Raw genomic sequence first — 11,220 nt, 5'->3', positions numbered from 1 at the left:
GCCGGCCAGGGCCGGAGCGGCAGCCGGGCGGGGGCCGGGACTGGGGGCCGGGGCCTGCGCGGCTCGGGGCGGGGGGAGGCCGAGCGAGGGCAAGGTGCTGCGGAGGCCGGGCAGGGGAGGGAGATCGGGAAGGGGGTCTGGGTGGGGGCGGGGGCTGGGGTCCAGACCCGAAGTGGAAGGGGTGGGGGAAGCGGCAGTGGTGCGGGCAGGTGAGGAAGGGCCAGGGAGAGGGGTGGGGGTCCGGGATGGGGTGGGGGTGGGGGAGCGCTGCGGATCTGGGGGGAGGAAAGAAACTGCGAAGGGGCGAATGGGAATGGGGCCTAAATGGGGCAGCGACCCTGAGGGAGGTCACCCGCCAGACAGGACCAGTGGGCCTGGTGTGAGGCGGTGCGAGGGGGAGGCCTGCCCCAGCTTGTTCTGCCATCTCAGGTTTCAAGTGGATCCCTCTGGGCCTGGGCTGGCCTGTCCCCCTCAGTAGGCCCCCCTCTGCCCCTGGCAGCCTTTGCCCCCAGCCAGACGAGGTGGGTGAAGAGTCATCCCTCTCAGGCCCGCTCAACACCTGCCCAGGGGCTCCATAAACGTCTGTGGAGTTGAACTGGGCCTGGCAAGGACTGCTGCCAGCTCGGATGCCAGCTGCCTTGCCCTCTGAGGGGGATGCAAAGTCACCAGTGGGGTTTCCTTGCCTTGGCTCTGTGGACTGAGGTGGGGGGGGCAGGTGTCCAAGGTGTGCATTCTTTCAGTTATTTGGTAACTATGGAGCGATCACCAGCTCTGTGCTTGGCCCTGTGCTGGGTGCTGGGAATACAGTGGAAAACTAACAGACAAGATTTCTGCCTTGGTAGAGCTTTCATGCCAGCCGGGGGAAGAACTAAGCAAAATAAAGCAATCAGTTAGAAAGTGAACATGGCGATTTGAAGAAACAAGAAGGCCAAGTGAGGAGACTGGGGGGTAGGGGGGTAAGGGGTATGGAAGATGTTGCAGTTTTCAGTGGGATTTAGCCATGGCCGCATGGAAGTGACACTTGACAAAGATTTGAAGAGGGTGGGAGAGAGCCATGAGGATATCTGTGGGGGAAGAGCATTCTGGGCATTGGAAACAGCAGCGCAAAGGCCCTGGGGACAGAGCATATGTGGGGAGGGGAATTGGAGGAACAGCAAAGAGACCAGTGTGGCTGGAGTGTAGTGAGGCAGATGTGGGAAGGTGGGAGGACTTTCCGTTCATGGCAGGCCTTGTGGGCCGTTATAAAGCCCTTGGGCTTTTACTCTGGTGGAAGGGACGTCCATGCAGGACTTTTAACAGGAGTGTCACTTTCTGACCTACACTTGAGGAATGCCACTGTGGCTGCCGTGCTGAGAACACTGCCAGTAGTTCAGGAGAGGGATGGCTGTGGACGCCCCAGGGTGACAGTGTGACCGAGGTGAGGATGTTGGATCCTGGACAGCGTGTCTGAGGACCGAGTTGACGCTCTGAAACTCCGGTGCTGAGAAGCACTGTCCTCAGCAGCGACGTCCCTTCCCGGTCCTGACTCCAGCCTTCCAGGAGTCACACATGGGTTTGTCTCTTGCCTCCTCAGCAGCCCTGGGGCTGTTTTGGGGGTGAACAGACACAGTGGACTGCGGTTCACCATGAGGACTCTGGAAAGAGACACTGCACATTTGGAGGGAAGTTCAGGAGATAACTCTGCCGTGACCAGCAAAACCTTCCAGCACTCCCAAGGACCTATGCTGAAGGTGACCTGCAGGGTCTCAGGTGCTGGGGACAAGCCCCAGGAAAAGGCTACCTCTTAGCAGAGGACCCCTTAGTGCCCGGCGCCTTTGGTTCTGCCAAGAGGGAACAGGAAGAACAAGAGAAGAAGTCTCCACCGGAGATATTTCCCCTCCCCCTCAAGACCTCGTGTTCTCCTCGAAGCTCTAGCATGGAGATCTGTCTCTCCAGACCTTTGCCTGGAATATTCTGTCCCCTCTGGTCCAGGAGGGAAATTCCTGTGTGTTCTTGGAGACCGAGGCCATGACAGGGCTTCCAACGACAAGCTTTGTAGTGACATTTAAGACAGCCTCCGTGGCCACGCTGGAATGTGAGTTATCAGTGTTCCACTTATGCCCCCCTGGCTGGCACGTCCCGAGACAAGGCCTGTGTCCTCACGAGGGCGGAGTGGAGCCTGGACCCTAACTCGGCACCTCCACGCCTTACCTGCTCTAGCTCCTCGGCTAGAAAGCCGATCCCGTAGAGTCGGCAGAGAATTAAGTAAGAAAACACAAGCAAAGCACTTTAAAATGGCATGGACACACTGTAAGAGTGCAAAAAACATGAGCTGGTCTTCTGTGCATCTGTCCCCTTGTACCTAGCGTAGGGCCCAGAACGATGTAGGAGTTTGAGTGAATGAACAAAGGAGGTTGGTGATCTTCAAGGTCTGGAATCAGCCTGCAAGTGTTTTCCTTCCGGACCTCACAGAACAGTAAGTATTTGTGACTGTATCTGAGGCTTCCACCTTCACCACCGGCCGCCCTGGGAGTAGTGGGCACCCAACAGAGTCCTCAAGGCCATTTGCTTGAGCCCTGAGGTTGCTGGGGTGTAGGACCTGGGAGCAGAAGCTGACAGACATGGTCAACCTGACCGGCCAAGAGAAGGAACCTTCTGGCCCCTCATTGTGCAGAGCCCCAGAGATGGGCCCCATGGTCTCTGGCCTCAGCCCCACATCTGTGATGTTTTGGGCCTCACTGGTGGCCCCGGGCCGCTCAGGCAGAGACACGCAAGCGATGGCATGTGGAGAAGTCCCCCAGATTGTTTTCCAGGTAAGTGGTACTCAGGGAGATTCGGGAGTAGGAAGCCATCCATGCTAATAATAGTAATTAAGCCAACATCTTGTTTCCAGGCACTGGTATTACAGTCGGACAAAGATGTGAAAAATCACAGCCTGTAGGCCAACCCCTGAGTCCTGGCGATGCCCAGAAGGAAAGCTAAGTGGAAGATGACTCAGGAAGAGTGAGTCCTGGCTAATCCCTAGAGCTAATATGGCTTGCCGGGAGCAGTGGGGGTGGGCCAAAGGCTCAGAGCAAAGGCCGGTACAAACAGGGGCAGCCCTCTGGTCTGGAAACCTCCCAATCCCCAGAAGTCTGAGTCCTCTTTACAACTAGAATAGGCTGAGGCGGGGGGGAGGGGGGGGGCTCGTGGGACATGGGTGGCTCTGTCCAGTAAGCGTCTGACTTCAGTTAAGGTCATGATCTCGGTTCGGTTCGCGAGTTCCAGCCCCGCATCGGGCTCTGTGCTGACAGCTCAGAGCCTGGAGCTAGCGTCGGATTCTGTGTCTCCCTCTCTCTCTGCCCCTCCCCTGCTAGCGCTCTGTCTCTCCTCTCAAAAATTTAAAAAAAAAAATTTTTTTAATTAAAAAAACTAGAATAGGAGAAGAGGTGAGCAGGGTGGGGAGAGCGCCTGAAAGAGGTGTGGGCTAGGCTGGAGTCGGGAGAGCTGCAAGAGACTGAGGAGAAGGCAGGAGGGGGGCCGGCGGCCTGTGCCTGGCACCTGCCTCAGCCTGGAAGGCTCTTCCCCACATACCCACGTGGTCCCCCACCCCTCCTTGAGGATGCTGCACCAAGGTCACCTCCTCAAGGAGGCCTTCCCTGACCACCCCATCCAAACCCACTCCCTGCCATTCCCTTCCCTCCTGATCTGTCTGCCCTGCTGTGGTTTTTTCTTCTCTCTTCTTGGCTTCTAGGTATTAATTCAGCTCTTATTGGCAGTCTCCCCACACTCATATGTAAGCTCCACGGGCAGGGGGTTTTGGCGGGATTTTATCCACAGCTGCATCCCCAGGACTGAGAATGGTGCCTGGCACAGAGTAGGTGCTCCGTAGCCATGGGGCAGGGCTGGGCTGGTGTAGCCGAGTCGTGGGCATCCCAGGGGACAGGCCCACCAAAGTGGGCATCAGCCTGCTGATGCAGATGGGTCGCATTTAAGCAAGAGATGGAAATCTAGAAGGAGCAAAAGACAGCAGCCTCAGTGTGCTAATGGCACGATAACTTCTCACCTTTGACCTCGCCAGGCCGGGCAGCAGCCCTGTCATCTGGGACCTGAGCCCCTCGAAGGTGTGAGCCATGAGCAGCCACCCGGGGGCACACAGGCACTGCGGCGAAGCCCGTGAGGACCCTGGAAATGATGCGAGAGCCTGCAGGTCCGAGGCTTGAGTAATGACAGGGGCCGGGCCTTTGCGTGGTTTGCAGTTATGAAATATTTGATTCATGCAGCCCATGTAATCAAGGGGCACCTCGGTAGTAAAGTTATAAAATGAATACCAGGACACCTACTGACTCTCCCAGAGTTAACCACCATCTTGGTCCTTGCATTTATCACACCCTGGCTTTGTTTTGTAAGTAGCCTTCACTATCCCTTGTACCATGAACATTCCGTGTAACCCAGAACATGACATTGTTTGGTTTCAGGCCTTGTCAAGGTGGCGTCCTGTTGTGTCACTTGCCTTTTGGCTTATTCTCTTCTTGGATTTGCTCTTGTCTTGGACAAGGCTGTGGTTCCTTCTTTATCTCTGGTGTGTAATACTCTGCAGTGTGCCCGTGACACCCTGAAGTTAGCCACTTTATGGTACCTCCAGCACCCCCACTTTTCTGAACAAGGCTGCTATTTTTAATTTTTTTTACATTTATTTATTGATTTTTGAGAGAGAGAGAGAGACAGGGAGAGCATGTGGGGGAGGGAGAGAGAGAGAATCCCAAGCAGGCTCCACACTGTCAGCGCAGAACCGGACGAGGGGCTTGAACTCATGAACCAAGGGATCACGACCTGAACCAAAACCAAGAGTTGGACGCTTAACTGACAGAGCCACTCAGGCGCCCCAGAAGGCTGCTATTTAAAAGCTGCATCAGGGCTGTTGTTTCGAGCAGGATTTCTAAGGATGGCTCAAGATGGCTCCATGTCCCTCCCCCTTGAAGTGCCCTAAGGTCCCCTGAGTTTCTTCCCAAGGGCCACCTGCTGCTGCCTAGAGTTCCCACTGTAGGGACACACCAGTGGGAATTGTGCTGGGCAGTCCTATTTCGGGCACTGAGGCTGGCGTCTCTAGTTTACCATCTGTTGCCATCTGAGAGGGACAGCCAGATAGCCAGGGACGGGAGGCTGGCTGGCTGCTTGAGGAAGGCCTGGGCATGGCCTGACCTGCATGTGGACGCCACGCCCCCAGGGTGGCCTTCAGCTTCTCAGGTCCAGACACACACGGGTGCTCCAGGCTCTACCTACTCCCACTAATGAGTTCACCACAGACACTGTATACTCCATGGCAACTTCCACTGATGATGGACGCCATTCCCGCGGTACCCCATCCTTGGAGACCCCGTTCCCCGTGTCAGGATGCATGCAAAGCTGAAACTGTTGTTAAGAGGTTGCTTGGTGAGCAGGATTTTGAACCAGGGTAGGGAAGCTCTTGAGAAAGTCATCATTCAGGCTCTGGAAACGATCTGAGGACTCTGTGTTGGTCCCATTCCTGAGCCTACCTCTCCAAGGCTGAGACTATCCATATGTCCCAGATCTTTGTCTCCAGCCCAGGATGAAGCTGGACCGGTTCTGTGAATTTCCACCTCCTGTCTCCATCCATGCTGACTCTGCATAGGCTTTGGACACCATAATAATAATCAAGTTGGTTTGAGTTTAAGCCTGTGTGATAGGAATCCCTTATCTTCATGAGTGTTTTTTCACACTCAGAGTTCTGGGGACACTTTCCTGTTATCCTTATACTGCCTGTCCTACCTTCTTCAAGAAAGGCAGAGACTTGGCTTCGTGATAAAATACCCATCTGCACGTATGAATGAACAGCAACATAAAGATCAGAAACTACACGGATACAGGGAAGTCACCCAGTCAAGAGTGTGTAGAATGATATTTAAGCTTCCTGGCAGACCAGGCACAGAAGGGAATAAATAGAGTGGTTTGGTTTGAATAACGGTTGATTCACCCATCAGAAGTGTTAAAGGGCCATCAGGAACTTACTAGGTAAGCACAAAGGATCTGGTTGTTCCTACGGAGTTGTATCAGCAAACATTTGTGACATTTTCGCTTTAAACACTTAACTAGTAAAAAGAAGCTGATTCTGGGGCGCCTGGGTGGCTCAGTGGGTTAAGCATCCATCTCTGGCTCAGATCATCGTGTTCTCCTCTGCCAGGGCAGAACCTACTCTGATCCTCTATCTCCCTCTCTTTCTGTCCCTCTCCCTCCATCTCTTTCTCTCATTCTCTCAAATATTTAAACATTAAAAAAAAAAAAGAAGCTAATTCAGGATGAAAGAGCCTCAAAAACACAGAATCTACCTTCACGAGTGATCTTTCCATGCCTAGGGGCACCGACATGCAGTTTCCACAGTTTAATTCAACAAGCATTAATTAAGCATCTATTGTGTGCCAGACAGTATTCAGTTCTGAGGATGTAAAATTGTATAAAATGCGATGCCTTCCTTCAAGGAACTTACAGTCTAATTGGGAAAAGGGACAAAGAAGTGAAAACTAGCTCTGTAGTTGTACATTGATGAGCACCAGGGGATGGGGGAGCCCTTGGCCCACTGGGGGGCTCCAGGAAGTCTCCCTGGAGGAGGTAACCCCTGAGCCAAGCCTTGAAAAATGATTTCAGGTCTGGTTTGCTTGTCAGTGGGGGAAATGTGTGACACTGAAGTTGGAGTTAGGAGCCCTGAATCTGATTTCATCTCTAACTAACCTGCTGTGTGACCTTGTGAAAGTCATAGTCCCTCTCTGGCCGTCACTGAATTCCCAGGCTTAAATGTGGGAGAGAAGATCACTAGCATACCGCAGTAAGATGGGGCTTGAGAAATTCATCCACTGGAAAGGAAGACAAAACTCGTTAGAATACATGATTAAAATAAGTGGGAAATAAGTGTGATCAGTCTGGTACTTAGCAGGAAAAGCACCAGCAAAACACCAGTAACACTCCAGTGGAAAGAGCAGAAAACCAGTACTTTGACAGGTTGAAAAGAACGCTCTAGTCCTTCTCAGGAAGCAGAAGTTTCTTGTGAGGAACCTGAAGAGAAGCCCGCAAAGCCTGCAGACCCAGTTAGGGACCCAATCAGCCTTCCATCTAGGCGCCGGGCAGCTCAGGGACCCGGAGCTCTAATGGAAAGGGGCAGGCCCGGCGCGGCGGCGGCAGCAGCCAATGAGAGGGCGTCCCGATGAGGTCATGGAGTTCCTCGGCACCTCATTGGCGGACCCCCGCGAGCCTTTGGCGCCGACCTACCGCAGGACGGCGGGTTGCAGCCGGGGCCCAGGCTGCAGGGCTGGGTGGGCGCCGTTCCCAAACTTTCTCCCAGGGTGTATTTACGCAGAGCGGCGAGCCACGCGATGAGTGCGACCCGGTCTCCTCCTGCAGGGGGAAATGAAAATGCCCAGAAAAAAGAGCTCTTACTCACCCAGAGGCTGGAGTCCGAGGACCCCTCATTTTCTTTGGGGGAAAGAGGAGAGTTTGTTTTGTCTTGTTTCAATCTCAACACCCTGATTAGTTAACTATTTTAACCATTTAAGGAAGCCGAGCAAACTTCCAGTGGCTGGCCACCTTTTATTTCCCTGTGGTGACACTCAAGCCCGGGAACAAAGATATTTCTGGTGCTTGGAAACATTAAAACCATGATCCTGGTGCACAGAAGGATCCAGAATGCTGGTTGCAGAGGCCAGGCCCTGCCGCTGACTCCAGTCCTTCTGACTGACACCGGCAGGATGAGGACACTGGCAGGGCCAGAGAGCTGGACTCTACTTCGGGAACCAAAGTATTTAAAACCTCACCCGAACTTGCTAGAAATGCAAATATTCAGGCTGCCACCTAAACCTACTGAATCAGAAGCCATCTGTGTGTGTGATGTGTGTTTTAATTTTTGTTATAGTTTATTTTTTTGAGACAGAGATAGAGCATGAGGTAGGGGGAGGGGCAGAGAGAGAGGGAGACAAACTGAAACAGGCTCCAGACTCTGAGCGTCAGCACAGAGCCAGATGCGAGGCTCAAAACCACCAACCGTGAGATCATGACCTGAGCCAAAGTCAGACGCTCAACCAACTGAGCCACCCAGGCGCCCCTGTGTGTGTGTGTGTGTGTGTGTGTGTGTGTTTTAATGTTTATTTTTAAGAGAGAGACAGAGCATGAGTGGGGGAGGGGTAGAGAGAGAGGGAGACAATGAATCCAAAGCAGGCTCCAGGCTCTGAGCTGTCAGCACAAAGCCCTACATGGGGCTCAAACCCACCTACCACCGGGTCACGAACTGAGCCCAAGGAGGTCGCTTCACCAACTGAGCCACCTCGGTGCCCTGCCATCTGTGTTTTAACAAACCCTGCAGATAGTTCTGGTGCTCATTAATGTGTGAGAACTGATTTAAATCAAGTCCTTGTGACCTTTGGGACTGCTTCAGAACAATGTGGATTCTGCACTCAGAATCCGAGGGCTGGGAGAAGGGCCCCTGGTCCGGTGCCCTGATGGCGAGGTAATTTTGGAGTGCTTGCCCTGTCCTCACCATGGAGCTCCTGGAGCCCAGCTCGACTCTTGCAGCTGCTGTGATTTGGGCTACGGGTCATTAGACCAGAGATGCACATGTGACCAGCGCTTTCCTGAAGGAAAAGGGATTTCCAGGGGTTGACGCAGTGCCTGTGAGTGGCTGGACCAAGCATGAACTTGGTACCCACGGGCAGCCCTGTTCTGCCGTGTGGCCTGGGCAGCAGAGGCAACCAGACTGCAGAAGGAAGAACAGTGAAGCAGACACCCAGGCCCAGAGAGGGGAGGGGAAAGAGAGTCCATGCCAAGATGTCCTCCGGGCCCGGCACTGCCAGCCCCCAACCTCCCTCTCAGAGGTAATTCAGGCCACCAGCTCTGACTGATGGACCTCAGGGCACATTGGTCTTTAAAGGAACATAACCTCTTCCCCTCTGAGGTTTTGAGCATATTGTTCCCTCTGCCTGGAGCTCTGAACCCCTGTCTTTCCCATGCTGACTCAGGCCTGACATTCAGGATTGTTCTTTGTGTGTGTTTGTGTGAGGGTGAGGGGAGGAATGTTTTTAAATGACACTTCCTCAGAGAGGCCATTCTAAAAGGGCCCCTCCTGAGGCGCCTGGGTGGCTCAGTTGGTTAACCATTCGACTTCGGCTCAGGTCATGATCTCGTGGTTTGTGGGTTTGAGCCCCACGTCAGGCTCTGTGCTGACAGCTCAGTGCCTGAGTGCCCTGCTTCCGATTCTGTGTCTCCCTCTCTCTCTCTGCCCCTCCCCTGCTCAGGCTCTGTCTCTCAAAAATGAATAAACTTGAAAAAAGAAACCCTTTTTAAATAAAAAATAAAAGGGCCCCTCCAGCAGCCGCACGCTGTCACGTTAGCCTGTGTCCGTGTCTTCGGCGCATGTGACATCTTCCGCGCTGTCATGTGCACTTACTTGCTTATCTCCACGGGCTTCCTGAGAGCAGACATCCCGGGGTCATTTACCACTGGGTCCCACGGCCTTGAACGTGGCCTGGCACGTGGAGTGGTAGCTCAGTCAATGTTAGTTGCAGAAAAGATCACTTTCCCAACCTTCCTAAGGTCCAGCGGCTTCCTTCCAGACCTCAGGTCGCAAGAGACAGGCAGCCTGTATCCTCTGAGACTGCCCCGCCTGGCCGTCCCACCCGGGGGCTCCTGAGCGGTTCCGCCTTGTTTCACAGACAAGAAAACCAAGGCCCAAGTGACCTGGCCAGGGCTATGTGGCCAGTGAGCAGGACAGCGGGGACAAGGAATCTAAAGTTTCAGGCCACTGCTGCATGTCCAGGCTACTCAGCCTCACGATCTTGGGTCATTCCCCACAGCAAAGCAGTCAAGTCAACCTCGGGCTTTTTTTTGCCTCTTCTTGCAAGCTTTTAATAAATCAGTTTCATTTTCAAAACATGGCCCAGAATAGTCTGTGGCCAGCAGAAAGACGCTGCCAGCACCGTCTACTGGAGGAAGTTATTTTCTGATGAGCTGGGCTGGGTGGTTTGCCTCTGCTACTGCCGGCGCATGACCGAGGTGGCGCTGGCCCTCACCTCACCCAGCCTTCTCTTTATAGCACGTACAGGGATATGAACCTGCAATTCAACTGCTGGGTAGTTGTGCAAAGAAAGCAAAACCACACGTTTGAAAGGATATCTACACTCCCATGTTCATTACAGCATTATTTACAGAAGCCAAGAAATGGAGGGGACCTAAGTGTCCACAGACAGATGAATAGATAAAGAAGATATGGTACACACGCACGCACGCACGCACGCACGCACACACACACACACACTGGAATATAACTCGGCCACGAAAAAGAATGAAATCTTGCCATTTGCCACAGCATAGATGGACCTCGATGGCCTTATGCTAATGAAGTAAGTCAGACACAGAAAGACAAGGACTGTATGATCACCACTTATATGTGGAATCTGAACCAAAACAAAACAAAAGAAAAACTCACAGATACAGAAAACAGATAGGTGGTTGTCAGAGGCTGGGGGGAGCGGGGCACAAAATGGGTGAAGAGGGTAAAAAGGCACAAATTTCTAGTTACAAAATAAAGGCACGGGGATGTAATATACAACATGGTGACTATGGTTAATAATACTGGACGGCACACTTGACATTTGTTGAGAGTATATCTTAAAGGTTCTCATCATAAGAAAAAAAATTGCAACTGTGTGTGCTGGTGGATGTTAGCTAGACTTACTATGATCAAAAATATACTCATTTACCCGAAACGATATAATGTTATATGTAAATTATACCAAACCAAAAAACCTAAAAGGACATAGTTTTACAGATGTTCTTGTGTTACAGGTTCAGGTTTGCTGCAGTCCAGGGAAGCAGAGCTTTTGGTCCAGAAGAAATTTTTTTGTAATGTTTATTTATTTTTGAGAGAGAGAGACATGGAGTGTGAGTGAGGGAGGGGCAGAGAGAGAGGAAGACACAGAATTCAAAATAGGCTCCAGGCTCTGAGCTGTCAGCACAGAGCTCAACATGGGGCTCGAACCCACGAACTGTGAGATCATGACCTGAACTGACGTCAGATGCTTAACCAGTTGAGCCACCCAGGGCCCCCTAGAACCAGAGGAAATAGTTTTAACAGCTGTAGGTAGAACATTCTTCTAAGGAGTGTTCCCAAGTAATAGGACCCTTGCACTTGGCCTGAGATCTCAACAAATATGTGTTGAATAGTGGACTCAGCCATGAATAACTGTCATCAAACTCGGAGTT

The 11,220-nt window shown here is 52.6% G+C and overlaps 1 long non-coding RNA gene across 3 annotated transcripts; it reads left to right on the top strand.

The window, feature by feature from the left end:
- The first annotated feature begins 1,772 nt into the window (after nucleotides 1-1,772).
- On the top strand, nucleotides 1,773-9,889 carry LOC115302447. Of its 3 annotated transcripts, XR_003913468.1 has the most exons (4): nucleotides 1,773-2,244; nucleotides 2,346-2,792; nucleotides 2,873-2,982; nucleotides 4,040-4,435. It is a non-coding gene; the product is annotated as an uncharacterized LOC115302447 (long non-coding RNA). The 3 variants fall into 3 exon arrangements; XR_003913469.1 differs by lacking the exon at nucleotides 4,040-4,435 and adding an exon at nucleotides 9,672-9,889 and having other exon boundaries at nucleotides 1,773-2,792; XR_003913467.1 differs by having other exon boundaries at nucleotides 1,773-2,792.
- Nucleotides 9,890-11,220: the final 1,331 nt, after the last annotated feature.

Source organism: Suricata suricatta, chromosome 9 (genome assembly GCF_006229205.1).
Source record: "Suricata suricatta isolate VVHF042 chromosome 9, meerkat_22Aug2017_6uvM2_HiC, whole genome shotgun sequence".
In the NCBI taxonomy this organism is placed as follows: Eukaryota; Metazoa; Chordata; class Mammalia; order Carnivora; family Herpestidae; genus Suricata; species Suricata suricatta.
This window is presented reverse-complemented; position numbering and strand designations above follow the sequence as displayed.